This window comes from Canis aureus, chromosome 2 (genome assembly GCF_053574225.1).
Source record: "Canis aureus isolate CA01 chromosome 2, VMU_Caureus_v.1.0, whole genome shotgun sequence".
In the NCBI taxonomy this organism is placed as follows: Eukaryota; Metazoa; Chordata; class Mammalia; order Carnivora; family Canidae; genus Canis; species Canis aureus.
This window is the reverse complement of record NC_135612.1, coordinates 69,622,786-69,641,415: the sequence shown is the minus strand read 5'-3', so window position 1 is coordinate 69,641,415 and position 18,630 is coordinate 69,622,786. Positions and strand designations below refer to the sequence as shown.

At 38.1% G+C, this 18,630-nt stretch overlaps 1 long non-coding RNA gene across 3 annotated transcripts in view; it reads right to left on the bottom strand.

Moving 5' to 3' along the window:
* Nucleotides 1–1,710: 1,710 nt before the first annotated feature.
* Nucleotides 1,711–18,630, bottom strand: part of LOC144301342 (uncharacterized) — a 65,339-nt gene continuing 48,419 nt past the window's right edge. The window contains exons 2-7 of one of the 3 annotated variants that reach the window (XR_013368162.1): nucleotides 14,275–14,492; nucleotides 9,301–9,354; nucleotides 3,263–3,489; nucleotides 2,799–2,950; nucleotides 2,586–2,621; nucleotides 1,711–2,288 (exon numbers count right to left, since the gene is read on the bottom strand). This is a non-coding gene — a long non-coding RNA (uncharacterized LOC144301342). The remainder of the gene's footprint in view (nucleotides 2,289–2,585; nucleotides 2,622–2,798; nucleotides 2,951–3,262; nucleotides 3,490–9,300; nucleotides 9,355–14,274; nucleotides 14,493–18,630) is intronic. The other 2 variants (XR_013368158.1, XR_013368156.1) reach the window with 2 other exon arrangements.

Below are 18,630 nucleotides of genomic sequence, written 5' to 3'. Positions count from 1 at the left end.
AGGGTCTGATGGGCAAATGGAAGTATCTACAGAGTCTCCAGGTCTGAAGATGTGCCTAGAAGAGGAGATTTTCCAGTAAGTAATGGAGTGAAATTGGGGTTATTTGGGGTTATTTGGAATTTATCTTATGTGCCAAGCAAGACTTACAGTGCTTGCTTTGCCAAATGCAAAATGTCAGGAGAGGACAGAAACCTGGTCCATTTTATTTCAACTGAGGTCTGTCCTCTAATTTATAAAAATAAATGCACCCATATAATGATGGAACTCCCAAATACTGGCTGATTAGGGCTGTATTTGTGGACAGATTCTGAAAATCCTCAAATAACCCTGGGCCATGTGTTTTTATGTGTGCCTTGACCATTTGCAGAAAGACATTGCCAATTCATTTAAAAGTAATTGTAAGCAAATTCTCAACAGATGCAATTTCCATAGTTACTGTTAATTGAGTCACTGCTAAGCTTTTATGGTGTTCTCAGACACACCAGTGGGATATTTTGCCCTCTTCTCTGCAAAACCTGTCCCTCTGCTGTGGGTGGGAATGCCTGTAAATCTGGATGGCATATAGCTCTGTGGCACACTGCTGCCAGACCTCTATCCTGTGTCCACGGCAGACATGACTAATCATTTCAGCATGCCCATACTACTCTTAAACCCAGGGCTTGCAAGCAAGATGAAAGTAATTTGTAATTTCTGCCTTAAATTGTGCTTAAATGGTAGCATACATTTAGCCTACTCTCTCTGACAGGGAGTGTATGTGCAGATGGTCCGTACTCAAGAAGATAAATTTAAAAACTCATTTATGTACTAAATGAACATTTAGTGAACACCTACTGTGTGTCTGGCTCTGTGGTGAGGGGTGTACAAGTGATGAGCTGTGTACAAGCAATGAAAGGTATACCAGTGATTCACACGCAAGCCAGTCATGTCCACAAGTTTAAGGCTACTTTAACAAAGGTTTGTATAAGGAAGAAGACTCAGTTCTACCTGGAAGCTACAGATGCCAAATATGCTATTTTCACCTCCAAGGATACTATTCTTGAAAATTATTAGCACGATCATACTCTCTTAGAGCTTTATCCTTTGACTTTAGGAAATTGAGTATGACTTAATCACATATAGGGAGGCCAAAAGACATTCCACTTGACCCCAAGAGATGAATTTTCTCTTATTCTAAAATCATAAGTGCTGACAATCTGGAAAGGCTTAAAAAGGATTATTTCTTTTTATTTATTTACACGGTCATTATCATCATTATTATTGCCACATTTAATATTTATTGAATGTCAAGCAACCTTGGGTTAAGTAAAAGAGACAGCTAGTGGTTTGACATATAAAATGAGTCTCCAAAATAGAAGCTATGAGATTCTCCTGTAATGCCTGTACTCATGTGCAAGGCTGAGAAGTGGCTTCAGAGCAAGAACAGACCACAGAATGGGCTTAGCTTCTACTGTGGACAGTGATGCTCTAGTTGGATTTCTTTCTGGGGCCAATTTTCATTTCTTCATAAAGTACTAGTGTCTTGTAAGCCAGTCTCTAACAAAATGGTTATTATACGTTTGCACTTTGTCTAGGAAGTCAGGCTAGTTTTATACAAGATAAAGCAAATATCTATTTCTCAGAGGGAAAGATAACAGTATTGTAATCAGACACAAAAGGTAGAGAATAAAGCAATGACTTTCACTGTGATTTCATTACTTAAGTTTTAAGTTTCTAAGAAGTTAAAAAAAAAAAGAATGGAAAGAAAACAAGCAAACACAAAGGAAGTTCAGTTCTTCCTCACCAAACTGGTAAATGATATCCAGTATATCCCTACTGGCCATATTTCATCTCAGAGGTTGAGGCAAAACAGAATGAAACAGAGAAAACCATGTGAGGATTTTCAGAAGATATTTTTTAAAAATCAGGTTAATTCGCTTTTACAACGTGCAAAATCGATGTATGCACTCTTCATTAAACACTGAATGGGGTTATACTACATATAGTACCCATCTATTGGTTGCTCTGGAGTATCAATTTTCTCATTTTCCTTTGAAATATCTTGATTTCCATGAGGGGATCCATGTAGTTTGGGAAAAGCTGACTCTCCTCCTGTCTCCAGGAGTCTGGTATTATATTTGGCTGACATTTGATTCAGGGCTGGAGCTGTGACCTAGGCTAGTGTGATTAGTGTTAGTGTTGGAACTCTTGCTTAGGCTTCTGGAACTCAGGAGCCAGTTCTGCCTCTGAGGGTTGTAGGTTGTGAATATGCAACCTGAAATTGCCATAGCCAGTTTGAGTAGGAATCCAGCCTGAAGAGGAAACCATAAGAAAAGTCAGAAATTCAGAATAGCTAAAAGAAATGAAGCTGTAATCTTGATAACCTTATAAACCTCTGAATCAAACTGTGCCTGAAACCCTCCCAATTTTTAGGGTTCTAAGTACTGTAAATTAAAAATTATTTTTATTTCTGAGTCAATTATTTTTATTTCTGCAGTCTTTATTAGTTATAATTAAAGTGGTTCTAACTAATACATGTTTAGACACGGTAACTCAATTTATGCAGACTTTCCAATGTGTCCTGCCCTATGCAAATTAAAAGAACTTACAGGAAATAAATTCTCCTGATCCACTCTCCTGTGTTTCTTCCAAACATAAAAAAAAAAAAAAAAAAAAATTCTACTTAATATTTATGGCTCTGTTAAATCCTCACTTCTGTATGAAGCTAGCCCAGTCTTGCTCCTGAGCTTAATAAAATTGATAGTTTTCTGTTTGTATCCACATAGTTATAATTATAGTTACAATGCACATGAAACACTCACCCCATTGTCTTCTGGTTGGTTGGTTCCATGATTGTCTTCTTCACAAGATTATATGTCTCTGAATCTTGAGGGTGTAGGATAGAACCTTGCCTAGTTGTATGTTCCAATAAATATATGCATATTATTTTGTTTATCCCTCCATTCTTTCTAGACTGTAAGACATTGCACCAGAAATTTGGGATTCAAGGATGAATGACCTTGTCTTGACTTTTAAAAAGCCTACTGTCTATGGACACAACATGTTTTTTTGATTATACATTTTTAGTAGTTTCTGTATTATCTGTTTCTGCATATGATAATAGTTAAAACACAACTGCAATACATAACCTCACTTATTAATTATATAGATGTACCTCAGTGTTAATATATTATTTACATTACAGAATTTAAAGTAAACATAAGATGGACTAGAATTAAGTGTAAATCAAAGACCTACTAATTTATCCTTGCATCTGGTGGATTACCTGTGTGTGCCCTGAATCCTTACTCCCACTTTGAAGACCTCTGCCCATTGTCTCTGAGATTCATGGGAGACAGAGAGGATGGGAGTTCCACATGAGGCTTGTTCAGTATGGAAGAGAAGAAATGGAAAATGAACACCAATGCTCTGAGCCTGAGGCTCCAAGAATGGTGGGAAGAGCTTGCAATGAGTCATTCAGATGGCTTCCTTCTCGATCTTCATGCTCTGAGGCTGCAAAGAGGGACAAGGTGTGAGTCCCCTCCAGAAATGCATCCTGTTTCTCCTCCTCCCAGGACAATCCCTACAAAGCAGGCTTCTTGTGGGATGAAAGGAAAATAACCTCTGGTGAGAATTAATCTTATTCTTTCCGGGGCTTTCTCCTTGCTCGGTTCCTGGCAATACAGATGGCAAAATGAGTCTGCAGTTCTACACTGTTAAAACAAGGATCTTTTCCAACTTAGCCATTAGCTCTGTATCCATCCCACATGATAAACACAAAGGGCTTGACTTAAATCTTGAGGCCAAGAGATCTTTATTAGCTCCCTAACTCCTAATGTCCCCAACCAGGCAGAACTAAGGGGGTTCAGGATTTCATTTGCTATATGCTCACTGGATGTTTGTAGAAAGGCAGCAAAAATGAATTGAAACATACGATCTCATGTACTTTTCTTCCCTCACAAGAGTTTCATTTTGCAAATAAGACAGTTCAGGCCATGGCAATTTAATAACTTCTCCCATTAACATCCTGAAGAACCAGGATTCAAACCAGAGTTCTCTGGCTTTGGTTGTTTTAATTTTTGCCACCATACTGCCCTGCTCCATCATTACTGATAGTGCAGTTGATGGCCAGAAAAGTATGCAATTCTATTTTACTTCTAAGTGGGTAGCAGCTACATAGAGATCATGCAGCTTTAGAATTTCAAGGTACTATACTGATAGTGTATTCTCGTAGTTGGGTGTTATTCTTTTTTGCTTGTTAGGTGAGTGTTTATTTCACCCACAAGGTGAACTAAGTTACTTCGTGGTGGAGTTGGGATTATAATAAGTCCAGCCTTCATACCCAAATTTCCTTTCTACCACCCCTATGCCTTATCTGATTTTCTTGTCGAAGATAGGGTTAGGTGATTGTAACATGTTAATTTTATAGCATCTCTGCATTTAACCAGTACTTTCTTGTACATTATTTCTTTCAGAATTCCTCAGCACTCTGTGAAGTAACTACTATTTTTCTGCCCAGTGTGCAGGTAAGTCAAAAGATTCTGAGACCACAGATACATTCAGGATTTGATTGGGGAACCCAAACTCTAAAATCACAGGATTCTGCTGTCCCCAACTAAGTACATCTAACAGTAGTGTTCAGCTATATATTTTATGTTGATATTTATTATTCCATGCATTATTTCAGTTTCCTAAGCAGTATCAGTCATGCATGAGGAAGATAGGGACACAGAGTCAACCTGATCTTCCCCATATCAAATTGGGAGTTCCTAATGTGTCTGTCTTTTTATTTAATTGGGAGAGCAAAAGGATCCAAGTTATCTGTTGATGAGACATTTCATTTAATTTCCACATTTAAATGGCCATTTATGTTTAACAGATAGGAGATAAAAGCATGATAAAAAATCATGAAAGTGTTAAAGAAGCATAACAAGTAAAGACAAAGACAAGATAATCAGAAGAGCCATTGGCCTAACTCATAAGGTTGAACCAAGGCATTCGTGTTACAAAACTGATTATCTAAGCAATGACAGACAAGTTTGGAGGGTCTAAACATGTTTTATATATTATATCCTGGCATGCTCCTAAAATCCTATGAAGTAGGTTGATATTATGATAATCATTGCTCTAATTTCACAAAGACAACAGTGAAGCTGATCTGGGATTCCAAAGGGTCTGTTGGACAGTTGAGACTGGGCTGGCTAAATAGGTCCAAGTGCTACAGAGCTTTCTGCATAGTTTCTCCCTTTGGTGGTGCGTTAGCTTACTGTAGAAAGAAAGGGGATTACAGAGCTATTCATGCCCTCATCTTCTTTAAAATATTTCTTTGGAAGTTGAAGATTCAAAGGGCAATAGATTTAAATGCCCTTTGGGGTCATATCTTCATCAAAGAATTGGTAAGATAATGGCAATGCCTTTTCTGTTATTTTTTTCCCAATCAAAATGGAAATGGAAATTGCTATTATTAAGTGCTAAGGCCAGGTACAGCCCTAGATATTTAACACAAGGCACTTAATGTGCTCTATAACTGTGGTGTAAAATGAAACCCAGAAACTTCATAGTGCCACACAAGAAAAATAAGGAAGCAGAGAAAAGGCCAGAGGTGTTTTCTTTTTTCTTTGTCTCTTTTTTAAGGGTTTATTTATTTATTTTAGGGAAGGAGAGACATAGGGAAAGGAAAGGGAAACCCAAGCAGACTCCACGCTGAGCATGGAGCCCAACCCCTGGGACTTGATTTCATGATCCTGAGATCACAACTTGAACTAAAACCAAAAATCAGATGCCCTACTGACTGCTCCATCCAGGAGCCCCAGAAAAGTTCAGAGTTTAAGCAAGATTTATATGAACCCAAAAGCTTTGCGGTCCTTCTGCGCAGCACTGCCAATACACAGTCCTCAAATACCTGGGCTACTATTAAATCAAAATGGAGATCTTTTGAAATAATTTAAATGTCCAGAAAGGTGCAATCATCAAAACTCTTATTCAAATATATAACTCCTCCTCTGCACTGAATCTGGACAATGCCAGGCCTGAAAGCCTAGGGTAGTGCATGGACAGTGAGTGTTTTTTTCTGTTTTCTCATCCTACTCTTCCACCTATCCCTATTCCACTCCTTACAGTCTAAATACTTGACCTCTCCACATGAGGCATAGGCATAGAGGGCATTAGGGAAGGAAGGACTAAGGTAACATGGCCACAATGATGGGCAGACATGTGATTGGGAGTTGGTTCCTGTTGCACACATATAGAGGTACTCCCTGTTCATCTCTCAAGGGACCCCCTTTTGAGGACATATTTCAGAGGTATCCATAGCTCCCTTAACACAGATGCTGCTACACCTCTAGCTGGCCACTTCCAACTATCCTGACCCCTAGAATTCCCACAATCCTCTCCACATAGACTCCAGGCTAGATTCCAACTCTAAGGTCACATCTGGTTCCCTGAAAAACACTGCTTGTCCATGTCCTTCCTATGCCTGGATATCTGAAATAGATAGCCCTGGCCACAACTCTCCCAGGTGAAGCTCACAAGTTTCCCATACACACAATCAAACCTGTCATTCCTCCAAAGCTCCTTTCACTTGGTTTGAGGTAGGAGCAAGTAGCTTCCTCTTCCTTGTGGGTTTTGGGAAGAGACCTATAGCCCACAGATATTCCCCTAAAAGGAAGCCTTTTTCACCTATTTTTCTACTCATATCCTTTACTTCTTTGAGATGGGTAATGGACATTCTTATTTGAACAATTTTGTAGCAGATAAGGCCAGCCTTTATTTTTAATCTGGCTCCTATTGCGGTTGTCTTGGAGAATTGTGCTGGTGAAGAGACAGAGGGAGTTCTGCTTATCAGACTCTTACGTTAAAACTTATTCTAGTCTTACTACATGCCAAGCACTGTGCTGATCTCTGCTTATTTCATTTAATCCCACAACAGTCAGGTAGGCATTGTTTTACTGATGAGGACATTTCAACATAATAATCTAAGTTAGTGTGGTACAAGCTTTGGAGCATAAAACAGCTAGAGGAAAGAAGGTAAGAGGAAATGAGTGGATAGATACCCTTAGAAACCAATAAATGGGGCAAGGTGTAGAAAATGGGTATGGACTTCATGTCCAACAGGCTTGGGCTTGACTCTGAGCTTATCTTTGCTAGAATGACCTTGGGCAAATTATTTTACCAATCTGAGTCTTGGTTTCAATTTTATAAAGTAAGGATAATGACATTTATCATAGGACTGATCAGAGAAATAAATGAGATGTTGTAAGTGCTCATAAAATAGGTGAAATGTTAATCTAGGGCTGTGATGGTGAGGAGGAGGAGGGGAAGTCGGAGGGGAAGGAGGAGGAGGATAGTTAATGACAATAGCTAACATTTATTAAATAGTTATTATATGCCAAGGAATGGTCTAAGCACTTTACATGTGCTTATTTAATCTTTACAAGGTATGATGAGACATTATTCCTATCTCCTTCCATGGGAGAATGAATTCAGAATCAGAATTACAGATGAGTAATTTTCCTAATGTTAACACAGCTAGTGAGTGGCAAGCTGGAACACGAGCAGACACAGCCTACAAGTGGTGCCCATGTTGACCATCACTGTCATAGCAATATCTGGCACACCTTAGGGAAGTTCATGATTTTCTTCATAATAAATAGTAATGGTATCACTATAATTATTTTTACACAATTCTTTAGGCAATAGGAAGCCAATCGAAGTACAAGAATTTTGGGTATAGCAATGTCATTGGAGTATAGTTGTGGAATAAATATTTGTTAAGTGAACTCATAATTAAGAGAAGGCCAGCTGAGTTGTCTATTATCTGATTTATTACATAACAATTGAAAATTATTTAGTGAATAGAAATAATTTATGTAATTTATGAAATTTTTAGTTTTTGGTACAAAAGAGGAAAACAATTCCAAATATTCTGTGATTTTGCAGAGATTTAGAGTTTGTTCTTGATCACTGCATTTGGAGTTTGTTTATCTGGAGAATGCCTTGGTTTAAGATCTGTATAGCATAAATGCTTTGGGAAGCAGAAATAGATTTCACTTTATTACTCCTTTCACCAACAGAACCTAATCTGCTTGCAATGATTTAATCAGCAGCAGTGAACTGTTTGCAGAAAACCTCGTACATAAATCAAAAACTTCCGATATGCATTTGCTCGTGACTTCTCTGGTGCCCTCTGACCAGATGGGTGAGCCATCTGCAATTCCCTGTGTGTGTATGCGTGTGTGTGTAACAATAAACTGAATAATCATAACATCAGAACAGGGTTTTTTAAGCCTAGTGATCACTGGCATTTTAGTTGATTCATATACACTCTGGTGTTTGGAAAATGCATTTTCTTTTAAATGCAGTGATCTGAATCTTTTTTTTAGATGACAGTTAAGAGTTCTATATACTTCCTTATTTTTTTTTCCTTTCCTCTATTTTGACCTTCCTTCCCACTTTCTGGCCTATTTCAGCTAAGTTTCTTTGATCTCAAGCAACATACAGTAACTCAGATTAATTTAAGTATAAAAAAAACCGTAAGAACAGGTATGTGGGTGGATTTGGAGTCACTCTCTACATCAAAAGACAAATCAAAGACAAACTACATCTTTTTCCATCTTCCACCAACAGGCTGATCATCATTTTTCCAATCTCTGTTGACACCCAACCCCAAAGCCATTTCTAAGTACCAATATCAAGTCGTTATGCTTTATACTTTGAACATATACAATGTTATACATCAGTTATATCTTGGTAAAAATGGGGGGAAATTATCCATTGTTGTATAATAACCACTCCAAATCTTAGTTGCTTAAAGCAGTAGATATTTATTAGCTCCCACTTGCAGTTTGGCTGGAGAGGTCATCTGGTCCAGGACAGGTTTAGCTGTTGTGAGTAGACAGAGGTATTGTCTATGCATCTAGGGAGAAACAGGCAGACTCTGTCCCACTTAATCTCTCATCCAAAGGGTGATTACTGGGGTTTGATCAATGCAGGTGGTTGGGGTCCAAGGAAACAAACAGAAGGTGGACAGTCACTTACAACCTAGGCTCAGACCTGGTGGGACACCAGCTTCACCACATCTATTGACCAAAGTAAGTGCCTAAGTCAGCTCAAGTTCAAGGCAGGAAGTGGAGAGAAAGATGCCACCTTCAGCAAAGTCATATTGCAAGAGCCATGTTTGCAAACAATCTACAAAAGACAGGAACCACAACCCTCAAAGGATCTGGGTAACGAAGAATGGACACTTTACTTCTGGCATCACACTGAGGTGAAACAATTCCACTCATTTCTGTCTTTCTGTCATTCCACTGAAGAATCAACACTTACCATCCCTGGATTAGTGGCATCTTCAGAATTCATGTAAATTGGGAAAGGAGAGCCCTAAAGAAAAAAAAAAAACAAAAACCCTGAGCTTTCATTGTGACCTAAGAATGAAAAAGGGTACACAGCAGAAAAATAATATCAACAAATGGCTCTCAGGGACCTGAGTCTTTGGGGGAGGTAGAGGTGTACAGCATTGAGCAATAGATGTTATCATGCTATGCTTGTTTAGGTCTTGATACACAAATTCAAAGAACGTCTACTTGGCGAACACTTTGTTGGTGATGACTGGGTGAAAATTTGATAAATAACAATTCTTTACTATAAAGATAAGAAAGTATTAGGAGTAATGTTGGTGAGGAACACTTCCTCCTTACTTCTGACATTTCCATCCTGTGAAAGTAGCTCAATTAGCATAACACGGGGTCCTTATTTTGCTTCTTTAGCTTAAGAGTTGGTAGAATGACCTAGTTGGCTGGGATATTCAAAAGGAATAAGTGGGGGTACTCAGCTCAGCTAGGCCATCTATGTTGCAGGAGTTCTAGGCAGGGGAGGCCTGCCCCAGTCCTGCAATGCCTGAATTTGACAGAGTAGGTCTTGTATAGCCAAAGTTTGATATTCTCAAGTCCACTTGACTAATCCACCTAAGGATGTGTCTTCCATCTTGGCCTCCATCTGTAACAAATATGTTTGGCTTCCATATTTTTTCTTTGCTTCATTTCTGTACATGTTCACAATCTAGCTGGGAAAGGGGGATTTTTTTTATGGGCTCCCTTGGAAACCTTAATAGAAAAAACAGTGTAAGCAAATGATCATTAACATGAAACAATTTGGAACATTTTGAAAACTTTGTGGTTCATATATCTGGGCTAGGTAGAGGTGTGAGGTGGGTCCTAAAGAAAGAAAGACATGTGAGAATCAGACAAAAAAAGAGTTGCATGCCTTATAGAAAGAACACTGTGGGCTTTATACAGATGGCATTATGTGACAGCCTTTGTCTGTCATTGATGTTTAATGGAGAGGAAGGAAATGAAAATACCAGCGTTTTGAAAAATCCACTCAGGCACAATGGTTGAGAATGTTCTGCTAGGACTTCAAACACAATGCAATGGAGCCAAATCATATGCATCACCTTATAGATTAAAATATATGTGTTCCACAAGACATGCACACTTATACACACATGACAAATGAAACAAAACAAGCAAGAAAAAGAGAATAGTGAAAAGGAGACAGAGAGTTTTCAAAGAGTACAGATGATTTCACTATCTATTCTTACCAATTAATATATTGGGCTTAGTCTAGCTGCTAAGTTACAGAGACCAAAATATCAGTGTGCTCACAATGCCAAATTCAATATGAAGTCATTGATCTCTGGATCTAAAAGAGCTCAGAGATGATCCAATCCATTTCTCATACAAGTTCAGTGATTTGCCCAAAGTCCCACAGTTCACTTTTCAGTGTCTTTTTCAGCTCTCCAGCCAGCTTTGCTTCCCACATTCAATATTCCACATCTCTGTCTTATAAGCCTGACTTATAGATGTTATCCTCCACTCTATCTCTTTCTTCTTTCCTCTGATTAGATTAGTTACCTTGTTACTTGTTTATTCTGCCCTAAGAGAGTTGCCCTTGCACTTCTATTATAGTAAAGCATGTTATCAATCATGTCACTTTTCTGCTCAAAAGTTGTCATTCAACAAGGATGTGAGGGTATTGAGATAGGAGAGTTCCAGAATGTCTTTTGCTCCAGTATTTCATGCTCCCTTTCAATGAGCATCCTTTATGACCTGGCTTGGACTGGGTGCTTGGAGGATCCCTGATGGGGTGTTAGGCTCAAATAAGCACCAGACTTGCTCCAAACTGCTCCCAATTCTTGCCTCTGTTTATGCTGTTCCTTCTGCTGCTGTTGTCATCTCACTCCCAAATCCTAAAGTTTTACTAAACCAGTAATCATTCTTTATAGTTACCCTTTCCATAATTGTCCATTCAGAACAGGAGTTGAAAAACTATGGTCCACACTGGCCTCCTGTGTTTACATTTATTATAGCATAGCCACACCTATTCATTTACACATGGTCTGTGTCTGCTTTCACTCTGCAACAACAGAAATGAGTCGTCATGGTGGACCCTACAGCCCACAGAGCTGAAAATGTTTACAGGAACATCTACAGGAAAAAGTCTGATGACAACTAATTTAGAAGGTTAGCCACATAGTACTTTACATCTCTTGATAATTAATAATTGCTATTAACAATAGTCACCACTGAATGAGGGATTGATTGAGAACTTAGGTAAAGTTTGAGTTCTTCATTTTACACTAGAGCAGTGTTCATGACCCATCTGAGGACTAAGTGTAATTCTTCACATAATAAAGGAGAGCAAACAAAGGCCTAGAGTAGTTTAGGAATTGGACCAAAAGAGTGTATGCAAAGCAACAGAATCAGGATTTGAACTCAGTTTTTTCCTGATGCTAAAATCTGAGATCTGTCCTACTTTACAGCTGGTTTCATGTCTCTTCTGTCTTGGGCTGAAATTTAATTTCCTTTTTGTACAGTACTAAATGGAGTATTTTGCATGTGGTATGCAGTAGCCTGTTCAGTTACTAGGTAAAAGCATCGCAGCATTCACATATGCAGAAGAAAAAGTAGCTGGAGAGCATGTAGCCATCTCTTTGTACTCTGCATGTGGCCAGGGGTAGTTCTTGGTGTTGTCTTCTTGGATTCTAAGATCCTTGAAGGCACAGATGCATGCCTTCATTGAAGCAATCAAGACATAGGTCACATCTGGGCTTGCGGAATGCCTATGACCTAGAATCCTGGAGACTAAGTCTACTAGTCCTGTTTCAGTTGCAAATTAAGAACTGTCTTAGGCAAGTCACATATCTTTCTAAGCTTATTTATTAATACATATATGATGAGAATTTGATTTGTTGACCTCCAAGGTTTTATTACAAAACCTATTCAAATCTAAGATTTTGTGACTATAATACTACTTTTGTTATATTTATCATAAAACCATAAAGTCTAAGACAGAGTGGGTGACAGGAAGAAAGTAACTTTTACAAGTTGTGCAGGTGCAGGTCTGGGTGTATTTCATGAATTGTCTCACTGAATACCCAGAGTAATCTTGGGAGGAGGGTGCAATAGTTATCATAATAATTTAAAAGGAGTTTCACGGGGATTAAAAAAGTTTCCTTAGATCAAGTATAAAGATCCTCAGCAGGAATTTGAATCTAGGTTAGATTTATGACAAATAATATACTGTTCCCACCACATCAAGACTTGTTACATCATGCCATCCCACACCAAACACTAATGTGCCATTCCATACCACATGCTAACATACCATTTCACACAGGACGCTAACATGCCATTGTACACCATCACACCATTCATTCCACACTGCACATTAACATACCATTTCACACCAAATGCCAACCAAAGGCTGTCCTTCATTCCTTTGCTTTTAGATCAAGTAGATTGATCTGAAAGTATAAGCAAAGTGAAAAATACAGCAAAACCATTAAGTAGTATTGGCAAGAGACTTCATATTTCTGATCTTCTGAATCACAAGCTGCCTGCTACTGAAGTCTGTTGTGTTAAGTGATAAATCTTATCAAGTCTCTTAAACACAATACATTTGTTTTTATCATCAACAGTAGCATCTGAGTGTAGGCTTTCCTAGTTCTAATCTGATAATTATGGTAGGCTGATAGAGCCTCTGCTTATTCCTTTAAAAAACAACTTTAAACTTTTCCAACACTTCTATTTATTTAATATAATATATAATATACAATATATAATAATATATAATATATAATAATATATGAATAAACTATTTATTTCTTTGTTTATTTTTTAAGTTTTTATTTATTTATTCATGAGAGACAGAGAGAGAGAGAGGCAGAAACACAGGCAGAGTGAGAAGCAGGCTTCCTGTAGGGAGCCTGATGTGGGACCTAATCCCTGGACCCTGGGATCACTACCTGAGCCAAAGGCAGATGCTCAGTCGCTGAGCCACCCAGGTGTCCCCAGTCTTTATATTTATTAAAGTTAATCATGTCACTCCCAAATTAGGCAAAAGCTAAATACTTAATATGTAAATGTCATCACTAATTTAGGCAAAAGCTAAATACTTAAGCTTTTGTTTCATGTTCCTGAAGATAATATATTTTTATAACATAAAGTTTTCTGCTGATACATAGAGGGTAGCATGTTCCTCTCAACTTTGGTATAAAAACAGACTGCAAGAAAAAGTAATAATAATAACAGCCATTTTGTAAATATTTCATAATCTCTGTTCTTATGTATCACTATGTTTAATCCTCCTTCAGTAGTCTGTGAAGTAGATGCACTGATTCATATTTTATAGACAAGGAATTAGAAGCTCAGAAATGTTAAGTCTTGCCAACACTAACCAACCTTTGCTGATGTTATTATGACCAGGCACTTTCCAGATAGTTTCCATGTATCAGTTCATTGTATTTCAGTGAGGGGTAGACTCAGACTAGAATCCAGGCTCCCCAAACCAAAGTCCATAATTTTCCTTCCATTTTTCCCATTGTGTTTAGTTTGTGGGTTATTTTGCCTTATAATCAAACACAAAATAGGGGCACATGGGTGGATCAGTTGGTTAAAGTCATGAGATGGAACACCACATTGGGCTCTGCACTCAGCAGGGAGTCTGCTTGAGATTTTCTTTCTCCCTCTCCCCCTACTCCTCTGCTCTCTCTTTCTCAATAAATAAATAAATAAATAAATAAATAAATAAATAAAATATTTTAAAAATAAAGAATATAGCATGATCAATAATTGCATGGTGTTTATAGTTTATAAATCAATTTTGGTAAAAACTTTTCATGTTTTCTTTTTCCTTGTAGTAACTCCAGGAGACAATTATCATTATACTCAAGATTTGCAGACCCAAACAGACAAACAAAAATGAAGGCTCAGAAAAGTTCCAGCACAATGGTTTACATACTCTCAGTGCTGGTCCCTATCTTTACTTCTCTTCTCGTTGCCATCTTCCTCTGCCCACATAACCAGTAATTCATCTTGACTCCATAGTCTCACCAATATTCAGAAGCTGATTAGGCAAAAGAGAAGACACCAGCCAGACGAAATAGGGTGAACATTTAACCTGTTACTTGTTTCTTGCCTCCACCTTGATGTTATATCAGGCAGCACAGGTTTCCAAGGCTGAAATTAGAGAGATTAGATTTTATGATGATGAAAATTTCTCTCTGGAGAGTTGCATTTCACCTCGTGTGCACTGGAAGCCTGTTTTGACAGTTCCAACTATAAGAAGCATTCCACCACTAACGGCTTGGCCATGACTCACCTCCAATAGTCTCCATCTGCAACATCTGTCCAATTTGTTTTTCTTTTTTAAATCGTGATTTTAATTTTATATTGAGCTTGCTTTAAAGCAAAACCCACATACTGCTGTCCTACCAGGGAACTATTTAAAACAAGCATGGAAGTTGAAATGCAGAAAATATGTCATCCTCCAAAGTTTTGCACAGATTCTGGTCTTGTGCATCATTAACGGTAGAGGAATAGAGTTAAAAGTTGGATTTTATGATTTGAGCAACTGTGAACATTTGGTAGACAATGTGCATGCATTCATAAACCATGGACCTAGCAGGATAATTCATCTCTTCTTTCAATATTTAGATATCTTCACTGAAGTTCCCAGAGGGGTTTTAATGTGTAGTCCCCCATCACATGTGAGAGCTAGTTTTCCAGTATAATATTCTTTTGCCTTATGTCCACCGTGATTTATGCATGGCCTCTACCATGGGGTAATTTCTCTGAGATTTTCTTAATAAAGTTCCCTGAAGCTGGTATGGATTATCTTCTTAAAAATTTAAGAAATACTATCATATTGTGTAGATCATTAAGAACTTTGGCTTTAGGTAAAACTAATCCTAAATAAACTTTTACTTCTAAACTCACTGATTTGAAGACTAACATTTATTGTGAGAGTGCAGTTACTTCCATCCTAAACCTTATTTTAGAGGCCATGTATCTGTAAGTGAGCTAAGTATGGGGACAATATCTTATTCAACTCAGAATCCACAGCACCTAAACTCAACCATACCCCCATGTAGTAATGGACTGACTAATTAGTTAGATTGCTTAAGAGCAGCTTCTGGACCAGCCTCTAACTAGTTAAGTGAACTTAGACCTGTTTCTTAACCTCTCACTTCTCCGTTTATTTATCTGGAAAAAAGGATTAGTGATGGCATTTAATATATGCATTTTGTTGATAGATTAAATAAAACTCATTGAGTTCATTTATGTTACATTTATGTTTCTAAATGAGCATAGCATAGTGTCTGACATATAACAATTGCATTAAAATGATAGTTATGCTATCAGAGAAGGGATTTATTTAAAATATGCTGAATTAATCTTGAATAAAGTTGGGAGATATGAAATCCTACAAGTCTTGAATTTTCTGCTAAAATTAAAATTTCAAAGAAGTCTCTGAGATGTAGTAGAAAGAATAAATGTATTTATGATCAGACATCCTGCCTTTGAGTCCCTGCTCAGTGACTTATTAGTGAGCAAGTTTTCTCATCACTCTGAGGTTTGCATACCTTTGTTAGTAACAATGGATAATATTAATAACTACTGTATGAGTCTGTCCTGAGGGTTGTATCTGTGGCAACATTCTCCAGGGCAAGGGTTTTCAAATTTTTAACCCCTAAAAGTTTTTTTTTTTCCCAAAGGACTTTTCTTTACAAAGAACCCAAAGAATAAGCAAAGAAAATAAATAACAAAAGAACTGAGTTTATGGACTTGAGCCAGGGGTGAGTGAGAGTTTTATGCTTTGATTGTACTCATCTCCACTCCACATTCATTCCACACCTTTCCAGCCACCTCACAATTAGAAAATTATTTATCTAGGGTGAATAAATCCTATACCAATGAAAAGATTATCATGCCACAAGGAATGAGTGTGCTGCTAAAATTTTTCCTCTGTCTCTCCTTTTGTGGTTACAAATATTTCTGTGATGCATCATATTCTTCCTGGATTTGGGAAGAAGATCCCAGTGACCCTAACCAGGGGGGCTTTGTGGCAGGCCAAGACATTCATAGGGCACCAGAGTGACTAAACATTACACCAGTAATAACTGGGCTGCAGATGCTAATGAAAGAAATGTGGAAAATTAGTCTCTGGGCTCATCCCTGAATTGGGAACATCTCACAAACTTAGGATATGTGTGCTAGAGACCTGGTATCAGGGACTTTGTTTTTTTCTGTTTGTCACTCTATCTGATAGATGTTTTGCTCAATATCAATTCATCAATGGTTAATAAATTTGATAGAGGAGTGAATGATGGAATAAGAAGATTTGACATCGGGGATCCCTGGGTGGCGCAGCGGTTTGGCGCCTGCCTTTGGCCCAGGGCGCGATCCTGGAGACCTGGGATCGAATCCCACATCAGGCTCCTGGTGCATGGAGCCTGCTTCTCCCTCTGCCTGTGTCTCTGCCTCTCTCTCTCTCTCTGTGACTATCATAAATAAATAAAAATTTAAAAAAAAAAAGAAGATTTGACATCGGAATGGTTTCTTTTTGTTGTTGTTGATTTTCTTTTCTTTTTTTTTTAATATTTTTTATTGGAGTTCAATTTGCCAACAGATAGCATAACACCCAGTGCTCATCCCGCCAAGCACTCTCCTCTGTGCCGGTCACCCAGTCACCCCATCCCCTGCCCACCTCCCCTACCGCTACCCCTTGTTCATTTCCTAGAGTTAGGAGTCTGTCACCCTCTCTGATATTTCACACTCATTTTCTCTCTCCCTTTATTCCCTTTCACTATTTTTTATACTCCCCAAATGAATGAGACCATATAATGTTTGTCCTTCTCTGATTGACTTATTTCACTTAGCATAATACCCTCCAGTTCCATCCACATCGAAGCAAATGGTGGGTTTTTGTCATTTCTAATGGCTGAGTAATATTCCATTGTGTGCATATATATATATATCACATCTTCTTTATCCATTCATCTTTCGATGGGCACTGAGGCTCCTTCTATAGTTTGGCTATTGTGGACATTGCTGCTATAAACATCGGGGTGCAGGTGTTCCAGCATTTCACTGAATCTGTATCTTTGGGGTAAATCTCCAGCAGTGCAATTGCTGGGTCATAGGGCAGGTATATTTTTAACTGTTTGAGGAACCTCCACACAGTTTTCCAGAGTGGCTGCACCAGTTTACATTCCCACCAACAGTGTAAGAGGGTTCCCTTTTCTCCGCATCCTCTCCAACATTTGTTGTTTCCTGTCTTGTTAATTTTCCCCATTCTCACTGGTGTGAGGTGGTATCTCATTGTGGTTTTGATTTGTATTTAACTGATGGCATGGGGCGCAGAGCATTTTCTCATGTGCTTGTTGGCCATGTCTATGTCTTCCTCTGTGAGATTTCTGTTCATGTCTTTTGCCCATTTCATGATTAGATTGTTTGTTTCTTTGCTGTTGAGTTTAATAAGTTCTTTATGGATCTTGGGTACTAGCCCTTTATCTGATATGTCATTTACAAATATCTTCTCCCATTCTGTAGCTTGTCTTTTAGTTTTGTTGACTGTTTCTTTTGCTGTGCAGAAGCTTTTTATCTGGATGAAGTCCCAATAATTCATTTTTGTTTTTGTTTCCCTTGCCTTCATAGATGTATCTTGCAAGAAGTTGCTGTGGCCAACTTCAGTAAGGGTGTTTCCTGTGTTTTCCTCTAGGATTCTGATGGAATCTTGTCTCACATTTAGATCTTTCATCCATTTTGAGTTTATCTTTGTGTATGGTGTAAGAGAATGGTCTAGTTTCATTCTTCTGTACGTGGCTGTCCAATTTTCCCAGCACCATTTATTGAAGAGACTGTCCTTTTTCCAGTGGATAGTCTTTCCTGCTTTGTCGAATATTAGTTGACCATAGAGTTGAGGGCACATTTCTGGATTCTCTATTCTGTTCCATCAATCTATGACTCTGTTTTTGTGCCAGCACCACAACTGTCTTGATGACCACAGCTTTGTAGTACCACCTGAAATCTGGCATTGTGATGCCCCCAGCTCTGGTTTTCTTTTTTAATATTCCCCTGGCTATTTGGGGCCTTTTCTGATTCCACAAAAATCTTAAGATGATTTGTTCCAACTCTCTGAAGAAAGTCCATGGTATTTTGAGAGGGATTGCATTAAATGTGTAAATTGCCCTGGGTAACATTGACATTTTCACAATGTTAATTCTTCCGATCCATAAGCAAGGAATGTTTTTCCATCTCTTTGCGTCTTCCGCAATTTCTTTCAGAAGTGTTCTGTAGTTTTTAGGATATAGAT